The 25,066-nt window shown below is 44.2% G+C and overlaps 1 protein-coding gene across 3 annotated transcripts in view; it reads right to left on the reverse strand.

Moving 5' to 3' along the window:
- Positions 1 to 23,656, reverse strand: part of Znf385b (zinc finger protein 385B) — a 401,032-nt gene extending 377,376 nt beyond the window's left edge. Inside the window, exon 1 of one of the 3 annotated variants that reach the window (XM_059260779.1) lies at positions 23,432 to 23,656. The gene's annotated coding sequence lies outside the window, so the exon portion shown is untranslated. The remainder of the gene's footprint in view (positions 1 to 23,431) is intronic. The other 2 variants (XM_059260776.1, XM_059260777.1) reach the window with 2 other exon arrangements.
- Positions 23,657 to 25,066: the final 1,410 nt, after the last annotated feature.

Here is a 25,066-nt window from a genome sequence, read left to right on the forward strand (position 1 = left end):
AAAACTCCATTCTTGTGTGGACATTTTTACATTTATTGCCCCAGGAAAGGGACTGCCTAGCACTACGAAAGAAAAGAGATCCATTCTTCTAGCACCAGTTTCAAACATTAGGAAAGTAATTCATGGGCACTTGATTAGAAAAAAAAAAAAAAAGCTACGGTGAGTAAGAACAAAGCTTAGCACACTCCATCTTGCCAAAAGCAAGAGTTAGGGGTGTAGATCAAATACAGAGAATTCTAACACAAGAAGGACCTGAACAAGGGCCTGATCTCTATGGGAATAAAAGCAACGAAAGACTCAGATGTCTTGGTAAGGACCTACCAACCAAGAGAACCCATGCCTTCCAGTAAGAAAAGAGCCCTGGGAAGACAGGACGACTTTACAAATAAAATTGTGGAAATGTAATTTCATGTTTATGCCAGCATTCCTCAGTATTGGCACCCCTGACATTCTGGTCTGGATAATTCTTGTTATGGGGCTGCCAGGTGTGTGATGGTGCATTTACCAGCACCTTGCCTCTGACTATCAGGCGTCTATAATGCATTCCCCACCCTGGCCCAAGCTGTAACAACTAGAAATATTTCCAGGCACTGACCAAATGTTTACTGAAGGCAAAATCCCTGTTGAAAACCACTTGTCTAGGCAGCCCTAGACTGCCTCAGAGAGAGTCTTCCTTCATGGTGTAGATGTGAGAAGCTGAATGAATCCAGAGTGAGCCAAATGGATGATGTCCTAGAGGCTGAAGAGAAACAAAACCAAACCTCAGTGGCAGCAGTTACCCCAAGGGAAAACACTGCTCTCCAACAGGTGCCTTGACACTACAGATGTACGGGTTAAAGATCAAGATCCTAACTAGCGGGATTGCAAGCCAAGCTACTCAGGTTCAAATCCTGGACATTGCTCAACTTTCTGGTTCTCAGTTCCCCCATATCTCTAAGACAGAGACAAGGGTGGAATACAACATACAGGATTACGCTGGTAATTAAATGAGCATATTCCTATGTAATTAAGTTTTGAATAAGTGGTGGCTTTTACTGTGCATATAAACACCCCTGGGATTAGATCCAAGTCATGGGAGAGAGTGACAATGAATTATAATTCAATTTCCACCATCAACTCAAAGGAGGTTCACAGTAGAAACAGAAAGTCATAGAACATAGATAAATAGTTATTGTTATGTAACAAGTTTGTGTTCAAAATTTCACTTCAGTACATTCATTTTCTTCAGATCTGGTATAAACTTCCCTGTCTCCGCCCCACAGTGTGCCTTCACACTGCCATTGGTGGGGTTGTTTTAAGTCAGATCTGATCAGATAGGGGTTCTCTGCTGCTTAGAGCCACGATCCTACAGAGACCCCTCAAGACCACAAGGGCATGTGGGGAGGGCCCAGCCTGAGAGTCCATGGCATGCTTCTCTCCTGTCATCTACTTCAGACCTTGTGCTTCTTTGTAGATTTTTATTTGGAAACACGTTTATGCTCCTAAAAACCTTTAAAGTCATTGGACCAAAGAGACTCCACCAGGTGGCAGTCAAGGCTACCCATGTGTCGCCCTTGCCCATCCCTCCAGCTGTTCACCGGGACCTCAGGATACACTTACAGTCCCTGCCCAGCAGCAGGAACTGGTAGTGTAGGGCTGGCACCATCACAGCTGGACTTGCCGTTTCACCTTGGAAGGCTCTTCACTGTCTGTAGATGAGATGTCCTTAAAATGATCCTTTGCTGGGAAATCTGCTCTGACTTTAATTTTTAAGAGCCAACTGGTGGAGTGGAATTCTCTCTAGACTTTGGTGTTACAGGTCCTGAATTGTGTGCTTTGGAATTCTTTACAAAAGATAGGGACCCATGGTCTTCTAAGGTGTTTCATTCTCTGCCTGCTCCCCCACCCCCACCCGGCCCCACCAACTCGAGTCATTTTACAACACTGGGGTGCATGAAAGGAGCAGACCACAGGATCTTAGACAGGGACACCTCTGTGTGGGGTCTTTGGTGTCTTCCCATTTATAGCTTCTCAAAGGTCCTCCTATATATAATTTCCAAGCCCCCTAGAAAATTATAGCCAGTTTCTCTTCTAGTGTGGGCAACTTACAGTGCTTCTTCTCAGTGACACAACTATTCCCTGAGCAAGCAGAGCTTGGGAGGTCTGGCTACTTGTTGGGAAAGAACAAAGAATAAAACACAGCCTTGTCACAAAAATGAATGAATGAATGAATGAATGAGTGAGTGAGTGAGTGAGTGAATGGATGAACGCAAGCTCTTACCTGCCTGGGCATCTCTCTAAACCACAACGCCTTCACACTTTTACTAAATAAGTTTGGTGTTTGGGTCAGAAAGAACTAGTATTAAAAAAATGTAACTAGGAAATGCATCTATGTTGAAGTAATACTTTACAAATTAAATATTGCCTGAGCTATTCATTGTATAGCTAGACAGACGATTGATTGATGGATATCCCATATGGGTAACTATTAGGAAGGGGTATCTTTCTCCTCATTAATTGCTTTTTTAAACTGTGAGTGTATTCATTCAGTGACAGGAAATACTGATATGCCCTCAAGAGGGTCAACATCCATTGTCTTCATTCGTGCATATGTCACTTCCCTTTCAGCTCAGTGCCATAGCCCATCAGAGCACCTCCTCCCTGGTCCCATTTGGCAGTCAGTATCAAGACTGCTGCTGATTCTCCATCTGTCAAACTCGATCTACCTTCCACATCGAGGGAGGGCCTGGAGAGTGGACTAAGAAAAGAACAAAGAGAGCAGGCTAGCTTCACCCTGGATGAGATCCACTTTAAAGGGACCAGGAGTCCTGAAGACATGGAAAATTCCCTAGCAGAACTTGCTTCCAGGCTTTGTAAAAGTCTGACTGGAGCCCAACAGCTAGGCAGATAACAACCCTACACACTGAGCAGCTTTATCACTGTGTTCCCAGCTACAAGAATTCCTCTTAACCTCCCACAAGAAGAGAGTGTACCCTGGAGGGAGCCACTTCGAAATTCTGTTCAGTGAGCTCAAACTGCTTGTTAGAGGAGATGGATCCAGAGGAAACGCTTGGTCCTAGTTGGACAATTAGATGGGATGAAATGTCTGCAAACCCCTTGCAAATAACCAATTGAAACTACCTCTTCCACTGCTTCCCTGTGTGGCCACAAACAAGGACTTACACATTTCTTGGCCTGTGCCTCTGACTATAAAAAGAATAATTTGGAATATCTGATTTTAAAATTCCTGTCTGTTCTTTCTTTATGGTCTTCTGGTTGAAGATGAGTTCCAGAATCAGTAAGCTCTAAGTTCAAGACCATGTCCTGGTAGGCATTATATCTTCATAAGTTAAAATTCCTCAAGAATACAAGCACTTATTCTACTACCTGTAAATGGTGTTCACAGTGTCTAACATGTTATCAAATGTTACGTGTTCAGAGCTTAAAAATACCAGTGTGCACAGTCAAGTACACTATGACCTCCACTTGCTACTACCGCTGCTGTTTCTGTAGGTTTGGAATCAAAGAGAAGGAAAGTGGAAGGTAAAAACATGCTAACTGGCCAGCCAGAACAACAGTTTTAATAAGAAGTCAAACTGTTTGGCTTATTAACATTTAAGGAGATGTATAGTGAATCAGTATGACTCTGTAGGCATGTAAAACATACAAAGCATGTTTATAGCCTGAGAAGAGGAAGCTAGTACCACAGACCTCAGGTTCCATCACCCTCAGAATGTAAATAAAAACCTAATACAAAGAATTTTTCTAATACAAATAGCATTGGGTAAAAATCATAACTATCTCATGGGTGACAATGCCTATAAACAACTAAACTTGAAGAATCATGTCACAGACTTAGTTACTTCATCTTTCTTTGTGACCTTGTCTTGGTGATCCATATCTACTTGAGATATTTCTTCCTTCTATCAGGAGTCTTAACACTCACTATATACAAAGATAATCTCCAGTGCACTGAGAACCTCAACATAGAAACTGTCCCCCAAACCTCTGAGGGTGGCAATGTTTTAAGGTGTTCTGCAAATCAGGAGGATGGCCTATGAGAGCTGTACTTGTGGTTTTGAGCAAGTAAATGTATTTAGTACATAGCAAATGTTTTAGTTAGGGTTTTACTGCTGTGAAGAGACACTATGACTGCAACAATTCTTATAAGGAAAACATTTAATTGAGGGGGCTCACTTAAAGTTTCAGAGGTTCAGTCCATTATCATCATAGCGGGGAGCAGGGCATTGTGCAGACAGATGTGGTGCTGGAGTAATAGCTGAGAGTCCTACATCTTACAGGCAACAGGAAATTGACTGAGACACTGAGACACCTTTCCTGAGCAAAGGAAGCCTCAAAGCTCACCTTCACAGTGACACATTTCCTCCAACAAGGCCATACCTACTCCAACAAAGCCACACCTCCTAGTAGTGCCACTCCCTATGAACTTATAGGAGCAAATCACATTCAAATTACCACAGCAAGCAACAGTTTAAAAAAAAACAACTAGCAGATAGTATAAACATTAATTATCGGATCTGTTTATAACATCCAGCAGACGACTGGAGTGGCCCCAATGAACATAGGTGACATCATCAAATCTGGGGCTTACAAACACCCAGCAGGAATCAGCTGGGGAAGTAGAGGCAGTCAGCTGGAGTTCCTGATTGACCTTTCTCTCCATAGATGAGTTAGTTTCCCACGGCTGAGCTTCCTTCCATCTCCCTGTTCCCACTGCAAACATTTTTATACCACAGAATAATAATAGTTACCACTGTTGGAAATGGCTTACTATCTAGCTCTTCCCAAGGACACAAGTTTTTACTCTTGGGTTGTTTTGCTGAACTCTTCTCTCCCTATCACAATTAGGTGGGCCAGCCCATCCCTGGATAAGAAATCTTGGAAGACACTTTGAGACAAATGTGCTTGAGTCTGAAATGGAGAAGCCAAGCCTGCTTTGAGAGCCAGCTTTTCAGTGACCTGAAACAGCACATGACAATTTTCCATATAATATGTATTTCATGCTCAGAAGAACAGATTCGTATGTCCACTCTAAAATATTTTCTATATAGTATACCCTACAGCAAATTATTGATATAGATTTACTTAAATATGCAGCCTGTTCCAGTTCACTTGTTTGGTAAACAGAGTGATCTGAGGGAATACAACACAGGCAACAGAATAAAAAAAAATACAAATCTAGTGATGCCCAGCGTGGCATAATATAAAGCCAGCCTCAAGAGATGAAAATTCCAACCAGAAATGGGCTGTGGTTAGTAAGGCAGCTGGACTGACGGTACTCAGCCAGAATAAAAATGTTATTTTACTTGTAAATCTGAGAGCAAGTGCCACTAAAATTGATGGGAACAGGGATCAATGATCAAGCCATCATCCAAAGGACATGACACACTTGCCTCCCACATCAAAGCCCTATCTAGGTCACATACATCCTTGTCTATTAAGGCATGTTCTTGAGGGTTTGTAGCTCATGTTCCATTGTCTGGAATTGTATGTGCAAAATGACATGTGCACAATCATCACGAGAGGATTCTAGATACCTCCAAAGAAATTCAAGAACTAAATTATCCACAGTCCCTTATTTAGACCAGGGCATCAGGTGCTCTCAGATCAAAATGAGTCACTGTCGTCCCCGTTCCACTCAGTTATCTTAACAACATAAGGAGTTGTCAAGCCACAGGCTAGTGGAACTTTTTCAAAGTCAACTTGTTCTTCCAGAAGACAATAAAAGATAATGTCTCTTATATTCTTTTCTGAGATTCCATGTTTTCCTCTCTTGCACTCGTACGTGGTAGGGGACAACATGATACCTTTAGAAGACATGGAAGATGAGCTGCTGATTTGCTGACTATAAAAATAATTGGTAATTAAGGCATTTTTGTTGGTCAAAATTTGATGCTATTCAGTTACTTTTAAGCTTCTATCTCAAAACCATAATCTTACAAAGCGTCTAGAATGGCTATTTTAGAATTGAGGATCAACAACTATCACAATGTGGTCAAACAGTCCTCTCTTATGAAGCTGCCTCAGAAGCAGAACTACAGAATTTAATTTGAATTGTTTTAGGCACTCGGATATCTGGCAGATAAGTTCCCGGTTTGCCCTGCTACATTTGCTTATTTTCAAGTGGGAATTTGTTGATGCTAGGTGGTGATGTTCAAAGAGAGTTTCGAAGAAGCTAAATGAGGAAGGCTTTGGGATGGGAAAAGCATCCAGCACCCTGCTTATCTATGTGAGTGGTTCTAAGCAGGATTTTCTGTTAGTGTGAAAACACAGAAACACCCTTTGATTTGGTTTTATGTGTATAATCCAAGAAGCTGTTCTGGGGCCCCTTGAGTGGGTTCTCTCCATCTACAGACTGACCTCAATGAACTCAGATGGGCTCACCTTGTGCCAAAGACATGCTGAAAGATTAGAGTCTGTAGTGGAGGTGCTAGGTTCTTCAAAATCACTGGACTTCTCAGAAGTCAATGTCTTAGATAAAACATCTAGAGATTCTGGCCTAATAGGTCTGAAGTGTGAACTGAAGTTCTCTTGATCCATGAACCTACCATGAGTTGCTAGCCTCCTACCTGCTTCCATGAGACAGCAGTCTTGTCTGCTACCATGGAGCTGTGCTGCTCCAGGCATGGCATATTCCTTCTCAGACCTTCAACTGAGAAACTCTTCCTTTCCACAAATAGGCAAGAAATAAAGCTTATCACCTTCCTATAAATGGAGTTGAAAGCATGTGAACGAATAAATGCAGGTGAAAGCACCCTGAAAAGGTTTACTAAGGGGGCTTGTGAGATGGCTCAATGGGCAAGACCACTTGCTGTGCAGGCAAGAGGAACTGAGTTCAAATCCCCAACACCCATGTAAAAGCAAGGCATGGCTACACATGCCTGCAAACCTAGCACTTGGATTTGCAGACAGCTGGGTCCAGGAAGACTGGTGGCCAACTAGCTGAGCCAAAATGCTAGACTGTATAGTTCAGCAAGAGACACTGTCTCTAAATATGAGTTGAAGAAAAATAAAAATAGTCAACATCCTCCTCTGGCCTGCACATGCAACACACACACACATACACACACACACACACACACACACACAATTTAGCCAACCAATCAGTTAACCATCTTTCAAATTACTCGTTGAAATTATCAACTCTTCTCCTACACACACAATCAAATGAGTGCCACCACTTCAGCTGTCCATCTTGGGCCCTGCTTGACACTCTACTTTTACAGTCTCCAGTAAGCCATTACATTCTCCAGTAAGCCACTGCTCCATGTGTCTGCTCTAGCCAAATCATGACCAATAGTCTGGACTTCTACACAAAGATGTTTCTGAGAGTCCCCTAGATAAGGGCTTGGAGTAGCAGGGTTATCCGCTTGAGAGTGGACCTTTCCTAGCCTCAGATTCCATTGGCTGATTCTCAAGACATCTACTTCTTAAATCAAATTGTACAAAGGAAGAGAGGGTGACTTCCCATATCTACACACTTCATAATTTACAGTTTTCTCTCTTTTTTCTCCCATTTTATTAAGCATAGATTCTTTTCTCATGCAATATAATCTGAACACTTTCCCCTCCCTCTATTCCTCCTTATTCTTCTCCACCCCCTCTCCTATCCAGATCCTCTCCCTTTCTATCCCTGACTAGAAAAGAACAAGCTTCCAAGAGATAGCAATGAAACATAACAAAATACAATAATATTAAACAAAAAACATCACATCAAAGTTGGACAAACCAAGCCAACAGAAAAATAGAAGAGCCCCAAGAGCAGGTACAAGAATCAGAGACCCACTCATTTACACATTTAGGAGTCCTAAAGAAGTACTAACTGAAAGATACAGTATATACAGAGGGCATGATGCAGACCTGTATAGGCCCAGTGCATGCTGCTTCAGTTAGAGTTTTCTCTTAAGAGTTAACTAATCCTACTACTTGTTTTGTACATAGCAAAGTCAAGGGGTATTTTAGGAAAATTGTCTAACATCACACAAATAATACAGGGTAGAAACAGGGTTGAAAACTATGTATCTAATTCCCCATGCAGTAGAACTACCTAGGCTCCATCTTGGAAGAAATCTTCCTACACATTTTTTTCCTTCCAAGTTCCTTGCAAGTCACTGTAGCCACCTTTGGCTTTGTGGCAACAGATGGTGGTACCCATAGATCAAAGAAGTGTTGACAAAGAGGCACAATGATGAAACATTCCTCATAGATGAAGTAGAATGGATGGAATAAGGAGGTCTTAGTATCAGGTCACTCTGCTGTCCCCTCAGAGGAGACCTGGGAAGAAAAGAATTCTTGAAGTACTCAGTGGGCCTATATCTGTGTTTCAGGAGAGTTTATCAATTCTAATCCATATTAAATGAAGTACCTTCTTAATAGTATGCTTCTGTGACAGGCAGACCACATTCTCACTAGCCTAGACTTTGCCATATGATCATGAGCAGGCTTGGACAATACCACACAGTTCTGGAAAGGACCTTATGAACATAGGAGCATGTCAAAGAGCATCATAGGTAAGAGTTGGTTCATGGAAGGAAGACACACCACCCATGAGACGAGCAAGCCTAGATGCAGACTGATTGACTGTGGAAAAGTGGTCATGGGAACCACACAAAGGATGAATGATGGGGTTGTGTGGAGAGAAATGGGCTCAAGGCTGATTTATTATGCTCCATTTCCACTCTGCTATCAGGATGCACAGAGTCTCTGAGGTACAGATTTACTCAGAACTGGAATTTTATATCCAGATATGCTGTCTCAAATAATCTAATTTGGTAAGACGAGAAAATCATAGCTCATAAAACTATCAGCCTTTGCCAAAAGCCCATATAAAGTTTACAGGCTAGTGAGGTGTCTAGCCAAAGCATGAACTTCTATAACAGGTGATATGGAGACAATGGGCCTAGAGATGAAATTATTTTAATAAGAAATGTGACTGCTCTGTATGTGCAGTGTGTTCCTTACAACACTAACTTCATAAATTTTTATAAGGTGTCTACGTTTTGTCAAGCTCCAGAGCTGCTGTGTCACCATCGCTCAGGCAAAGCTTTTGCAAATAAAGGAATCCTCATATGGGTGTGACACATTAGATGATATTAAGATACAACCCCACTCCCACTTCCTGTCTCTTCAGTACCATTTATGTCCTCTACACAAATGGGAGATGTGGGAGCCCAAATTATTCAGGGTCAGAGAATCTGAGCTTGCTTTACCCAGCAGGGCTGCATAATGGGATGATTTGACCATGGGCATGGTTACCAGGTGTTTGGAAGGGTCTATACTTGGCTGTATGATGTGCTTTGATCTTGCAAGGGGGAGGTCTTTTGCCTCTCCCCTTGGCAATTATAAAAAGCCCTTTTGAATAAAGCTCTGGGCTGTTGGGTATTGACCCAGGGCCCTCCTGAAGCTATCCTGTGTCTCTGTCTTTCTCCTGGTTGTCTAGGTCTCTGTTTCTACCTGATATTTCCTCATTCCTCTTTCCTCCACCCAAGTACCCTTCGAAAGGTGGGTGCAGGTCAGAGCTGGACTCCCACAGGTTCCTGCAAGTAGAATAAATATATTCCCAGCCACTGGGAAATGGGTTACTCTCACTGCCCATGCAGGAGCAGCATGCTTTAGGAAAAGGGAATCTTGCTTCCCTTTAGCAATTCTAGGCAGAGGATGAATGACATGCAAGAGCACAACAATAAAGGCCTTGGCATGGGCCAAGGAAACTTCTTTGGGACTTCTGTGCATGCCTTCCAGGTATTGGAGAAAAGAGAAGGAAAGAAAAAGGGGTTTCCAACTACTAACAGCAATCATTTCTCAGATGTTCATTTTGGTTTGGCCCAAGATAAATGCTCCCTATACAGTGTCTCACCAAGTCTTTGCGATCCCACTACATACATACACACTTATTTTACACAAAATTCTTCTGCTTCGAGGTGTTTGTAAGTCCTCCAGAGCCAGGCAGCAGGGACTTCATCTGGCTGAGTCAGACAACAAGGAACAAACTCTTTCCCGTTGCACGTCCCAGATTTCTATGCCCAGCACTGTGTCTCTTGACAGCACCATCCTGCCTTCTTGGAAAATACTGTGTACGGGGAAAGGGCTGCAGAAAGCCTTGGAAGGGAAGGCAGATTATGAATCACAGAATTTAAGAGCAAATGAGCTCAGAAACTGTCTGGAGAGGACAGTGAAGTCACAGAAACAAACAGCACAGCCAAGCCTACCACCAGGGCTCCAGAGGGCAACAGATCCAGTGGGGGACACCAAAGGTGTTGCATAAGGGTATCTCGCTTATCTAATGTGGAACATTCTTCAGGCTTCATTCCCTTCCCTATCTTTCCCTCTCTCCAAGAGACAGAATGTATGGGAGAGGTAATCGGGATGTGCCTAGGGTTAGAAAAGTAGAGTCCGAAACAAAGACCACTGTAGCATTTTGGTTCCTTACATGGAAGATAAAACTCATCCCAGGTATTTCTTTTAGGAGTAGGAGTGAGATGGGTGGTTTACCAACCTAGCATTTACTTTTTGCCAGAATCTTGTGCAAATCATTAACCTGATCAAGAAGTCAACAAGCCTACTTTCAAGAAGTAGCTTTCTAGCTTTCAGTCTAGAGAGAGGGAAAACACAAAAACTCAAGACAAAGCCTACTACAATCTAATATTGCACGCGGCATGTGTGAAGCGTGGCAAAGAGCCATGAGAACATGCAAGGATTCTCAAGGACATTTAAGCAAGGTTGCCTGCTCACCACCTGCGAAAAGTCCCACCAAGTCTTGACCCTGTGTGCAGAGCAGGAAGCAGCTGTGGAACTCTGGCTAACAAATAACACCCTGGAATCTGCACCACTGGGTTGCTAGATGAGCTCATGTGACTGCGTGGTACAAGTGATAAATAAATGCAATGTGCTAAAAACTGAGAGCAGGTGTGACCATTCGCTCTTGTTTTAAGGAGTCTGGAAATACCTCCTACTTTTCCCCATACTCCCTCTCACCCCTGTCTAGAATCAATCTTCAAATGATTTTTAACAATAATGTCTCCTAGGGATCAGGGCAGCTGAGTTTCCACTCGGTGCTGGAACTCCTTCTCTGGGTTCTGGTGACTGATCCACACACACTGCTGACTTTCAGCTCAAGGGAACATGAAACTTCAAGGCTGACAGACTGTTATTGGAAAGTTGGAATCATTAGAAAGTACTTTCTCATATTGAGTTGAAATCTGTCTCCCTATATTCCTGCCCACCGAATCTGGTCCTGCCGGCTGGAGCTTCAGAAACCGAATCTACTTCCGTATCCACGTGCCACCCTTTCAGAGTTTTCAGGCAACTGCCATGTCTGTTCTAAGCCTTCTTATCTGGCACAGATGATGAGGCACATGCCAGTCCTCTCCCTGGAGGGGGTTAAGAGGCAGCGGCCACGGGGTTTGGGAGGTTCACAAATATTCTTCCCTGTCTTTCATCATCCTGAGCTGTTTGGAAGGGCTTCTGTCCATACAGAATCCTGACTCCAATGTGCCTGATCATCATACGGCTTGAAAGGCTTGAAGAAGTGGTGAAGCCGGAGAGGCCCTGAGAGTGGCATGACCTTCCCAATTAGGCACAGGCTCTACAGACTATTAAAACCCATCCTGCAGAGGTGTCCTCAAACCACCTGCATAATTACTCCTATGGGGCAGTTCAGATGTTTCCTTTGACTTTTTTTTTTCCTTAATGTTAGAAAATAAGCTTGCCAGGTGATCAGTAATACACCTCAGAATCTGTAAGGTTTGATGTTGCTATATCCTGGATGTCTGATTCTCTTCTTCCTAGGATCTAGCATGCCCAGGGTACATATAGCTTTGTGCTAATCATCCTCCTTTATCAAAGGACCCTTCAGTTACCACTGAGCCCTCCCTTACAGTATAGAGAAGGAGGTGATATGGGTGAGAGATGAGGCAGACAATGCAGGACTCAATCACAGCATGACCCTGTAACAAGGAAATGTTAGACCTATGATGCCTCCTGTCCCTGAAAACAAACTGTTAGTTAACAAAACACAACAGGACTGTTGGGTTTCAAAACAGTGGTCAGAGTGGGAGCTGAAACTCAATCATGAATGACCAGTATCACTTGTGCTAATTACTCTAGACATCAACATAAACAGTTCTAGCATTTGAATTGTAAATGGATATACTGAAGTGTGCACCCTGAAGACGTGGGAGAATGGTTACACAGACTAAGCGGTCCTTTGATCTTTCAGAAACATGATCTCAATGATCAGCTGTCCCTAAAGATTTGATTTCCCCTTTGCCAGCGCCAGCCCAGAACATGTCCTGCTGTCCCTTCCCCACCACAATGCAAGAGGAAGACAACAGACCTAAGAGCCTGCTGAACGCTGAGTGAAGCTGAACCTTGCTTATGTAAGTCCTGCAAGGCAAGGAAATCTCCAAGGACCTGAAGGACTTACAGGGGTCTCTGCCAGGACAGCAGCAGCCTGGATGTGCACTGTCACATCTGGACTCTTGGTAGTTATCTTGGGAGCTGTAGGACAGGATGATGATAAGTAAAAAAGAAAGGAGACTGCAGTTTCACTCCCTAAAAACCACAAAGACAGAACAAACGGCTGTTCCCAGAATGCTGAGACAGGGAAAGCCTGGAGACATGGGAAGGAAGAGGCACTACTAGCAATAGTACTAGTGGTCTATTACTCCATGCCTGTCGAGTGGTCTCTGAAGCCCATGTGGTCACCAAAGGCAAAACTCCATAGAGCTCTGCCTGCAAACTTCATCCAGGCCTGGTTAATTGGCTCTAAGATGTCAACCGGCTCCTACCATCTTCTTTTGGTTTTAGTGGAGTTTTGGTTTTTCTTTTCTTCTTGAATTATTTCTTTTTCTTGAGAGAGAAACAGACAATGTACATATTCCTCATGGGTGTGTGTAGCTGCATGTGTGGGCGTCAGTACAGGGCATGCACATGTATGAAGGAACACGTGTATGGAGGCTAGAGGTGGACACTGGGCACACACGCCCCTCTGTTGTCCTTCCCCTTTTTTTTGCGACAAGGTCTCACACTGAACCTGGAGATCTGCACTTCAGCTAGACTTGCTGTCAAAGTTTTAGCAAGTCCCAGAGACCTTCCTGCCTTAGAGCACTCACCACTGTACCCAGCTCCTCCCTGTTCACTCTGGAGGCCTGAACGCCAGACCTTAGGCTTACATTGCAAGCACATCACTGACTGAACCAGCCCCTCAGCCCTTTCACTTAGATTTTGTAGAATTAGATTGGGGCCCTGGAATCCCAGCACCCAGTATGCGATGCTAATAGAAACACCGAGGCAACGCACACAGCCAGCAGTATACACTGCTGTAGGGAACTGCAGTGAACTAAAACCCATAAAGGCCAGCGAGCAGTCGATGATGGAGCAAAGACTGCTTGCCAGAACTCACATGGGAAAGGCCCCCGCATGGCTGGCTCTTGGCTCTTGGGTCAAAGTGACGACAGTGTGGTCTGACAAAGCTGAGATTTTCCTGGACTTTCACTTGGAACCATAAATAATTCCAACAAGCACCCCTAGCTGAGAACCAGCGTTCATCTCCAAGTGTGGCCTGGTGATCCTTCGACCTGGTGAGGCTAACCATGGGGTGAGTAGCTCTGTTCCACCACACGCTCCTCACCATGCTGTGGGCCCTCACCACAATCCCCAAAGCAATAGTGTTAGCCCACCAGGGACACTACCCTTCTGAAACAATAAAAATTAATAATAAACTTTCTTCCTTTTAAGTTTTATCTCAAACATCTTTTTTCTCAGCCATGGGAAAACTGGTTGACACAGCTTCAAAAGTGAATAAATACCAAAGGCCAAGCATGGTGGCGCACACCTTTACTCCCAGCACTCAGGAGGCAAAGGCAGGCTGATCTCTGTGAGTTCAAGGCCAGCCTGGTCTGCAGAATGAGCTTCAGAACAGACTGGGGGATGTAGAGAAACCCCTTCTTAGCCATTCCCCCAAAAGATTCTGTCCTTATGAAAGTGAAACTGACTATTAAGAACCATAGGAAGGACATGAGGTATATGAATTTAAGCTCTGGAAATCCCCCGTATAGTCCACCAATGATATCTTTCTCTTGTCACTTATTCTGCTTTCTAAATTATAACAACACATAAAATCCAGTTATTAATATAAATGCTGCTCTACCCAGGAGGACTTGGGCGGCCATCCATCAAAAGTCAAGTTCCCTGGAAGAGAGCACCAGGAAGTAGATGTGCCCTCGCCCTAGAAACACAGACCCTAGCAACATAAACTCCTCTTCCTGGACCACTCCTGACTCCAGTCATTTCCCAACATCCCATGGGTTCACCTAGGGTCTAAGTGAGAGAAGCATGGTCATGCAGAAGCTATTAAACCCTTGATCTTTCCTAAAGTTCTAGAACCCACCTGTATTAGCATAAAAAAATCTACAGGGAGCTTTACAAGGCTACACATTTTTTGCCAAGGGTCCTTACAGTGCTTACACTTCTACCTCTCCTTAGGCTCCCATTTCACTGTTCTTCTAAAGCAAACAAGGAAAAGTAGATGAGAAAATACAATATACATCATTGTTGAGCAGTGGAATTGGGGAGAAGGGAGGGGGCTGGGAAGAGGAGAGGGAGAGGAGTCTGCACCCTATGAGAAAAGAATAAAGAAAAAAGATAAAAATAAGAATTTAGATTTAAAAAAAAAAACACAGCTTGGCAAAATGCTAAGTGAGTTTCAAACTGAAACTCAAGCCTTCAGGGTTATAAAAGTTCCTTTGGCAAAGAAGTCAGGTACCTGCATGGTACCTGATACTAATAACAAGCTGCATGATGTGCAATTATGGCTACCTTCATGAATACTATGGGTGCCAAGAATTTTGCTAAGCACATTATGTTGTACTGTCTAAAAATAATTCCATGGAAGTATTTTTCATTGTTTCTTAGATTTGGGAAGCTAAAGACATAAGAATATTAAGTAATATTAAGTCAATATTACACAGCTAATAAACGAAAGTTCCAGAAGTGACAGTCACAAAGTCTGATCTAGGATATAAACTCAAGCTTTGGGCTATTCTCGTTCCCATCTTCAAAGTGCAACACAAATGAGGATTAAGTGCCTTTCCAGGACTCCGGCACATGAAATCAACTGACTTGAATAAAAATATTTCCTGCAAATAAAATAAAAAAGCCCCATATACATATATATATATACACGTATTTATACACATATATGTATTTTGTATATATAAACAGTGAGATCTCATGATTTGTGTGTCATTATTCTAAATATCAGACTTTCATAGCATATAAGATAATTCCCCCCCAAAGCCTGTGAGGGAAAGTTTTCCACTCCCAAACCATCACATTCTAAGTACATAAACATACACACACTTACAATAAGAAGTTTAGAATCTAATGTTGATACCAGTAAGCACTATCTATCATTACCTGTACTGCTCAATGTCCTTAGGCTCTGACTTTAAATATTCTGAATTTTCAGTGTTTCATTTTTCTATTTATCAAAGAGAATTTTGTACAAAGGTCACTTTTAACCCTAAAGACACCATGACTTAATGGTCACCTGCCTAACTGGTCATTTCCACACCCTTTTCTGACATGTCAAAGAAATAACAATTTGTTAAACCTGAAAAGAACTGGACTTTGAGCCATGTTTGGAAATCAGTGTAAGCTGACCAAGTGTCCAGGCTTGGGGGTACAAAACCTTACTTCATAGGTTAAGCATGAGACAGACCTCTTAGGGAAAACACATCAAACATCACAACTTTCTGTAGAATTTCACACTAGTTTACTCAAGTAAAGAGTTAGAAGAATGAGTTCAGCACTTCTCACAACACTCTTCAGTGGAGCCCAATGTACTTTTTCATATCCTATCTCATCTTTATTGTGTTTTTCTAAAAACCTACACATCACAATGTGGAAATAAATAATGGGCTGTTAGTTTGCACTTAGCTGAAAACATTTGTTCTGACTAAAAAGTTACCAGAGTGGAACTTTGTATTCTAACTGACAAAAGGGTCACATAGCATCCCTGATATTCATGGCCACACAACATCCCTAATAATCACTGCCATATAGCATCCCTGATCATCATGATTATACAGCATCCCTGATAATCATGGTCACATAACATTCCTGATAATCACATCCTGCCACCCCTGCCAGGCCCACTAAGATTACAAAATACCTTTTTTTATTTATTCTCAAATGTATGAAGAAGAGAGAGTGGAATATCAGCCCCCAGTTACTACTGGTTCTTTCCATTTATCTAAGCTTTGTTTTGCTGATACAATGATAACATAACAGCATAATGGCTATTCAGAATCCCAGCCAAAAAGAGGGGGGGGGGAATGTTGATTGGCTTTAGCATAGGACAGAATATCTCTGTGTGTGCTTTTTTATTTTTAAATTCCATTTCCTATTATAAACTCAGAAATGTAAATGCTTTGCACATTCATATTTATTACCAAAATAAAATGCTCTCTCAGGCCCATGAATTTCAATCCTTTTTATTTGTTGATGATAGAACTGTCTTTATTAAAGAGCTAAGTCATTTTTCATAAAGTAGGTAAAAAAAAGTCTAGCCATCCTTCTGTATCAGTTTATAAGTATTTTAATCTATCTCTGCTATTTACGAGATCATAGAGTTGATGTGGCACCAAATGAATCAAATACCAAAGGGTGGTTGAATTTTTATTACTATATATGCCTTCCCCATTTTTTTCACTGCCTTCTGAGAAACATGCTCATAAATTTCTTTTCAAACTGATCACACTGGGCTAAACCTCTTGAAGCTGAATGAGGAGAGAGGGTAGTGTTGACTAGGCTAACCCTTAGTGGATGAGGGCCTTCAAATTGCACTCCTGGGATTGGCAGGGTGAACAGTTTGCCTTAGAAAAATACTATGTATTCTCAGCCGCCATATGACACCCACTCTACCTGCCAGAAGATGCAGTGTTCCACTCAGGCTGGAGACTAAAATCACTCCGGGAGATTTTTTTAAAATACTGATAAGCATTTTTATTGCTCAAGTTCCTTGAAGTGATTTTTAGTATGCACCTAAGGATTACAAAACCTGAATTAGAGATGCAGGGAACAGCCGTTTTCTTAAGAAATACAAATATGTCAGGTCTAGTCATGCCAGCTATGTGGGAGGATGAGGCAGGAGGATTCCAAGTTCAAGACCAGCCTATGCAACTTAGTGAGACCCGGTCTCAAAATAAAACAGTAAAAAGAGGGGGCTGACAAAATGGCTCAATGGGTAAAAGGCACCTGCTACCAAACCTGGAACCCTGAATTCAATTCCTGAACCCCACGTAGTAGAAAAAAAGGGGAGAAGCCATTTCCACGAGTTGTCCTTTAAGTGCCACATGCCCACCCTCATGCACATGTGTGAGCATGTCTATGCACATGCTCATGCACACAATAAATTAATTAAATGTAATAAAGATAATAATAAAATTTTTAAAAAATAAAAGGGGCTGGAGCAGTAACTCAGCAATAGATCTCTTGCTTAGTGTAAGTGAAGATCTAGATTCAGATCCCTAATACTGGAAAAAAAAATTATTTAAGAAAGCAGCCAGTCAGTGGGCACTCGGGAAGCAGAGGCAGGCAAATCTCTGTGAGTTCAAGGCCAGCCTGGTCTACAGAGCAAGTTCCAGGACAGAAACCCTGTATCAAAAAACCAAGAGAAAGAGAGAGAGAGAGAGACAGAGAGAGAGAGACAGAGAGACAGGCAGAGAGACAGAGAGAGACAAACAAAGAGAGAGAAGAGAAGAAAGGAAGGAAGGGTGAGGGAGGGAGGAAGGGAGGGAAGGAAGGAAAGAGAGAGGGCAGGAGGGAGGGAAGGGGAGAGAGAGAAAAGAAAGAAAGAAAGAAAGAAAGAAAGAAAGAAAGAAAGAAAGAAAGAAAGAAAGAAAGAAAGAAAGAAAAAGAAAGGAAGGAAGGAAGGAAGAGAGAAAGAGAGAGAAAGAAAGAAAGAAAGAAAGAAAGAAAGAAAGAAAGAAAGAAAGAAAGAAAGAAAAGAAGTAAGGCAAGCAAACAATGAATTGTTTCCAACAATAGAAGCTCAAGTTGTTTAGCTGGAACAGGACCATGGTGCAAGAACACAGGCAGAAACACACACCAGCTTGAGCAGATCAGCAAGCCCGTTTCTTTGCCCAGCTCAGCATTTGTCTGCCACCCCAAGGGATGGAAGATCCACATGGTGTCTGCCTTGGTCCTGAAGCAGACCCAAGAAGTTTTGTCACCTACACCTTCGACTGACAGGGGATGGAGGAACCCAGAAAGAAAACAGTTTTGTCTGGGGTCTCCCACTGGCAACCAAGGCAAATAGAGAGCTCACGTCTCCTGTGCCCTGAAAACGTCTGGATACGGTAGAAGAACGGGTGGGGCAGCGAGTCCGCCAAGGCACCTGAAGAGAATTTCAAGAGAGGGTGGGAAGGGAGAAGGAGAGAGAGAGTGTGCACAAAGACAAGGAGGGGGATCAACGCAGAGTAAGAAAGAAAGTGAGCCAGGATGTGCAGCCCTGGGAAAATGAGGCACGTGTAACACAGCACTATTATCTGGCCGGAGAAAACCCGCAATGGGGTCAAGTCCAGTTGCAATAATGTAGCACCAAAATCACAGGGGAACGCCCACCCCTCCACTCATCCGTGGGACACATATCCATATCTGTCCTTTCCTGATAGGAAGTAGTATGGAAGCAAGCACCAACTGTACAGTCACCAAGAGAGAGGCAGTCACTGCTCGAGACTCCCAAGCCTGTTTTACCACCACCTTCGGCCTCCATGGGGAAAGCGTGGCTCTAGGACCAGCTTCTTCCACACTCCCTGGGAGTCTGTGAGAGATGCAGAATCATGGGCCTCATCCAAGTCCCTGCTCAACCAGAATCTACACTCAATAACATTTACGTTTATGTGCATAGTCAAGTTTACGAAACACAGCCTCTACTCTAAGAACCAAATTGAAGTGTTTAAATAATATCAGTTATATAAACTGAGGCTCCAGAACCAGGAAGAACTTCATCCAACTAGTTTCATTATCTACTGGTGTCCTATGAGAGGCCAGGCCCCTGGCTAAGTATTTTCAGGAAATGACGGGCTAAGGTGAGGCCAGGTTACTGTAGAGCTCTTAAGTACAAATGCAGAAAACACGTAATTGACTGGCACTTCAGAGAAGGGAAATCGAAGGTAATAGAGTTTGCCGGAGTCAGAGCTGTAGTTCAAAGGGAGATCGAGAAGCGTGCAGCAACTGCCCTGCCTCTCTCAGACAGGTGGAAGTGGCCGTATGGGAATGAGAGGTCTGTTCGGGATGGAGGGGACAGCATGAGCACAGGGGTGCAGACCAGAACCCTGCTGTGGGTTAAGACAGCCATCGCCTTCAGCCCAGGGCAGGTCACACTGTGGCAAGGAAGCACCTGACTACACCTCGGAGGACTAAACGGAGGAGCTCCAAGCCAGTGGGGTTGCCGGGGCCCCGTTTCTACCACCTAAGACGACATTTTAGCAGTGGGTTCCAACGTTGAAAAATTGTCAGCCTATCACTGAACATCAGCAGAGGTTTTCAAAATTCTCAGCCAAGGCTGGGCCCAGCACAGGGCAGATTCACTTAATAAATAAGTCAACGAGGTCAGAGCTCAAGCTGCGAGCAGCGAAGGATCTCGCTCTGAGAGCAGAGGTTTGTGTTACTGGGCACTGCAGAGGAGTCGACTAGTGAGCACCTTTTAGACAGCTTGTTCTCCCAAAGCAAGTATGAAAGGCAGTAGGGACGGGAGAGACAAGAGATGGCAAACTAATCAGCGAGGGTGGTAGTCTCTAGAAAAAGATGAGCTTGAACAAAGGCAGCAGTTTCCACACGGAGAACACGAGGATGAGACTCTCGAGAGGCATTGTGGAGAGGGAGACCGGGGCTGTTTGTGAATTACGTGTGGAAAGAAAAGGCATGCGGGAGGTTCTGGGTGCTTGGGAGAAATGTGAAAATTGACACAAAGTCACCCCTGCTCATTTAAAAGAAAGATGGTGCTTAGAGTTTAAGTTTAGTTTTAGAAAACAGACGGTAGACTTAAGGCACCTGAGAGCAGCGCAAGGCCCTCTCTGGGGTTTCACCATGTAAATAGGAAGCTTAGGAGGCATGCACAACTATGATGTCATTTTAGGGAGAAATGATCTAGATTAATAAAGGACAGTGCTGGATAAAATCTACAAAAAAAAAGAGAAGATAACCTACAAATCAAAGAAAATCAAGAGAAAGCATTAGATTAAAAAAAAACTAACAATAAAGAAGAAAAAGTTTGGGTAAATTCATCATATTGAGATCCATGGGGAACAGAGACAAAAATGTGGAAATGGTAAAGAATAGTGAATAGTGTGTAGAGGGGATGATAATAAAAACAAGCAAACAGAAGTCAGGAAATTTCAACACACAAACACTGTCATTTCATGTAGATAGATAGATGGATGGATGGATGGATGGATGGATGGATAGATAGATAGATAGATAGATAGATAGATAGATAGACAGACAGCTGTCATTGGAAGTCAGGCAGTCATGGGCTTGCTCAACAATACCTTGTCCTTGAGGATTATAAGGAATACCTGTTTTATGCTGAATTTGCAATTGAGAACAAAATTGATAAAAAGCCTTACTAATATGTCCATATCCTTATCAGTTTTAATAACTTTTGGTATCCTCATATAGGAGAAAAATTTCAGGCAATGAGCAATTGCATGTTTGGTGGCTTCTCCAGATTGTGCACTGGCCATCAAAAATCCTGAATTAAGTATCAATTGTCATATGCATCTATTTACATACGCTGCTTTTCCATTAGATGAGCCATCAGTAAACACTAAAGCAGCATCCTTTACTGGAGTTTGCATTACTAATTTAGGAAAAATAAAAGAATTCATCTGAGCAAATTGTAATAATTGATCAGCAGGAGAATGATTATCAATTTGACCCAAAAATTGAGTAAAAGCAATAGCCCAAGAATCATTATTCAATAACCAATCAACTTGCTGTTTAATAAATAGAACATTTATTACATTTTGTTCCTTTCCAAAATAGCTTCTAGATTCAAGCCTGTTCCATTTTACTGTGGTTGGTGCTTCTGGTGGCTATCACCAGACAAAACTTTTAAGGTTTATCAGAGCAACTGGACTCTCTGTGGAACACCAGCCCTGTCGTACATTTCTTCAGCTGTTCCCTATGATCCCTTCACGTCTTTAAAATCATCATCACCTGGGTGACTCTTAAATTACAAAATTTAGCTGCCAGAGCAAGGTGCATACTTGTGTATAAAAGCATTGAGGTGCAGCTTTAATATTTTATTAAATAAACATTGTTTTTAAATCCTAAAAAAAAAAAAAAAAAAAAGTTCAAGCAGTAACATTTTCAAACTCAGTCAGGAGGAGAAGGGAAAAGCAGAGTTGGGATGTCTTGCTCATGGTACCCAACACCACCCAGCATTATTCTATGTAGATGTTCATCCCTTGGAGTTGTTTGTTTTGATGGATTCCCTTTACTCCCAGAGCCAGGACATTTGATCATCATACAACAGTCCCACTTTGTGACGATATCTTCCAACTGCTGTCGGGTCTCATTATTTGCTGTGCTTGGGTGCCAAGCACTAACCACACTTCTGTCTCTAATTTGACTGAGAAGGAAATGCCTCCATTTGGTTTCTCTCTGACTCAGTTCAAAGAGACAAACTGTTTTCTTTGGTCCTGGGGATCTGCACGTCGTTAAAACGCTGTAAGCTATCAACATTGTTTTTCTTAATATCAATGATAGTGGTTATCAGGCCCCTCTTAAATCATTTACCTACATAACCGGAACATAATATTATGCAAATGAGATGCTTCAGGGATTATACTGCAAAACACTGGTATCACCAGCCCTGTGCCAGCAAGGGCAGCAATGCTTCCTTGTTTTGGAGAGTTCACCTTTCCAAAAGCATTTACTACAAATGCACCCATGAGAGGTCAAGGAGATTTACAAGAATAGCTTATTTGATTTGTGGTTTTCACCTTAAACTTCCTCAAATCACTTTTGCAGATGGGTAAAAGTGTATTTGATGAACCCACAAATACCTGACTACTGAAAAATATAAAATCTGAACAGCCAATGCTTTGTCCAAATAAACATATTTCACTATATGTACATACATACACACACACACACACACACACACACACACACACACATACATACATATATCAAGTAGCCAAAATTGCAAGCCAGTATTTTACATTCTAAGGACATTCATCTATGACAGGAAAGGACAGCCCATACGCAATGCACACATATTAAAATACGATTGAAGGATTACGGAAACAGGAAAAAGCAGACCCCAAAACACTGAGGGGTGATAGGTGAAGCCTAAACGTTTGAGATGGGCTCAGTAACTTTCTGAAACGCTTCCCCTCTCATTTAATAAACACATTTCTCAGCCCTTCCTAAACCGCATGGGCGCTGCCAGTCTAGCCCACAATACAAGTGTTTTTGTTCCATTTGGACATCTATTTTCCCTGTATCTTGCTTGCTTCATTGTGACAAAGTTTGCAATAGCCTCCGTGTACTGCGCATCAGATAAGCAAAGCCAGAAAGAAACACCAACCTCCTCTCTATATGAAAATGTTTCCAAATCCAGGAACTTTTGAGGCCATTCCAAAATTGTTTGTTTGTGCTCATGGGGGCAGGGGCATTTTATTTTCCTTGAAGGACCCAGGACATTCGCCATCAGCGTGTCCTCCAGAGCCATAGGAAGCAAAGCATGAGCGACCTCCGTCTAGCCTTCCCCTCATCCCAAGGCCCTCACACAGCAGAGGCAAAACAGATGGTCCTCCCCCTCCCTTTTCCCTCCTCCCTTCCGCCGTCCCGCAGAGTCCTCCCACCCTGAGCTGACACCTTCACCAGCTCTCACTAGCCCAGGCTGCCCTTTGCAGCTCCTAACAAGTACAAACTTTGGGCATCTGCTCTTACACCTCACCATCCACCTATCTCCTGGTCTTTTCTCTGCAGAATGCCCTTGGGACCCTAAGCTTCCACCGTCATCCTCCCCTCACACCTCGGTACCCAAATTACTCATTTCCCTCTAGTTAAAAAAAAAAAAGAGTCTGCAAACCCCCGGAGTTCCGGGGGCAGAGGCGCTGCCGCTGACCCCTGCGAGGCTCTCCTCGTCCCCCATCCTTCTCTACGCGCCCCTTCCGTCCAGGCTTACCCCAGCCCACCCTGGGGACTCCGTGCTCGTCCAGCTTCCCCAACCTACTCCTCGACTCGAGGGGCTGGCGGGAGCCTCGCCTCTGCGGCCGGGGCAGCGGCCAGGAGCCCGCCTCTACAAGTGGGGCGGCGGGACGGAGCGCAAACTCCATGGTTCGCCTGGGCGGAGGCGGTGGGGACCGGCGCGGACGCGGCGACGACGCGGGGCTGCTCGCCCCAAGCTTACCTCTGCGCGCGGGCGGCGGGTGCGCTGGGACAGCGGCTCCCGAGGCCGGGGGGCTGTGGCCGGTGCCTGGGAGGCGGCGCTCCCGCCAGGGCTGCGCTGGGGTTTCGCGCAGACGCTCTCCCGCGGTCTGCGGCAGCCCGGGGCGGTGGCGCCGGCGACAGCTCTGCGCCGCGGCCCCCGGAACTGTCCGACCCAGCGGGAGCGCGGGCTGAGCGGCCGGTAGCGGGCTCCACGCTCGGCGCCTGCGCGCCCGGCCTCGCCCAGGTAAGGGGCGTGTGCCCGAGTCCTCGCGGGCCACCGGGACCGGCGTGAGGACGGGCCGGGGCGCTGGGCGCGGGATGCTGCGGCCGGGGAGTGAACGCCACGGAGACGCCCGGGGGCGGCGCAGCCTCGGAGCCCGCCTGGCCACCGGGTCCCACGCGCCCCTCAGCCTCCAGCAGAGGTCAGGGTGTGTGCGGGGGGCGGAGTGGGGGGGGGGGGCGGTAAGGTCCCCAAGCCGGGATGCCAAACCTCGCGCGTAGGGGGCGGGGGCCGACGTGTCACCTATTGGCCAAGCGGACTGAAACTCTTCTTGGAGATGCTCGCCACCAAGTATTGGCTCCTGCCCGTGCGTGCAGCTCGGGGCTAGCTGGCGGGCGACACGGAGCAGCCTCCCCGCGTGGGCCCAGGGCTTCGCAGCCCAGCGCGAACCCGCGAGGCTCGTGCGCAGGGGAGGGGCTCGCTTGCCTCCCACTGCCAGGCCTCGTTGATTGAAGTTTCAAAAACTAAACCGTGTCAGGGGTTCCCCCGGTGTAAGCCATCTTCTGAAAATAGTGCAGACACAGCCAGGGCGCTTGCTTCGGCGACGGAAAGCACTTCAAAGAAAACACTGCGGGGGGAGGAAACATAATTTTAAGGGCTCAGTCTTCTGAGATGACTTCTTTGGGAAGAAATTCAAGGGTAACAAATGACAAGGGAGCCCTGTTAGGCAGCGGAGAAAAAAAAAATTTTTTTTTTAACCTAGATGACTTGACTTTGAAATATATTTCTTTGGATCTTGTCTCAGATGATTGACACTAAGGCCATAAATAATTAATCCAGCAGCTGTTAATGTCTTGGCATAGTGTCCAGAGTAAATACCTTCGAGTCCAGCCAAAGCCAGTGCTGCTTCCGGGGTGGGTTTGAGATCTGACGTACACACACTCACCGCATTCTAGAGCCTTCTGAAGGAGCAGCTTGCGTATTGGTTTTTTTTTTTTTTTAAATCCACCTTGGAATGTCAGGTTATTGCAGGCGCCAGCGCACCTGAGGTAACCAGCGTGAGAAGGGACATTAATCTGACTGATGGTCTTTATATTTTTAGAATCCAACCATCTTCTGGGTAGGCAGGCTCACTCTAAGGACAGACCCTTACTGGTATGTTTATTATTACTACTGTCTGTATTCGAAATGACTGCAGGAGGCACGCTGCAAAATTCATAACCCCCAAAGAACACGAAAAACTAATTGCTTGATGAGTCTTTAAAAAAAAAAAAAAAATGACGGCCTTAGCCTATCTTCCTGTCCGTAAAGGTTATATTGAAAGTAAGCCCCTTCTGAGTTCTGAGAATGGGGTTCTGGAAAACTGAGGCCAGTGGGGAGTTCTATGAGGAAGGC

Source organism: Peromyscus eremicus, chromosome 4, assembly GCF_949786415.1.
Source record: "Peromyscus eremicus chromosome 4, PerEre_H2_v1, whole genome shotgun sequence".
Taxonomy (NCBI): domain Eukaryota; kingdom Metazoa; phylum Chordata; class Mammalia; order Rodentia; family Cricetidae; genus Peromyscus; species Peromyscus eremicus.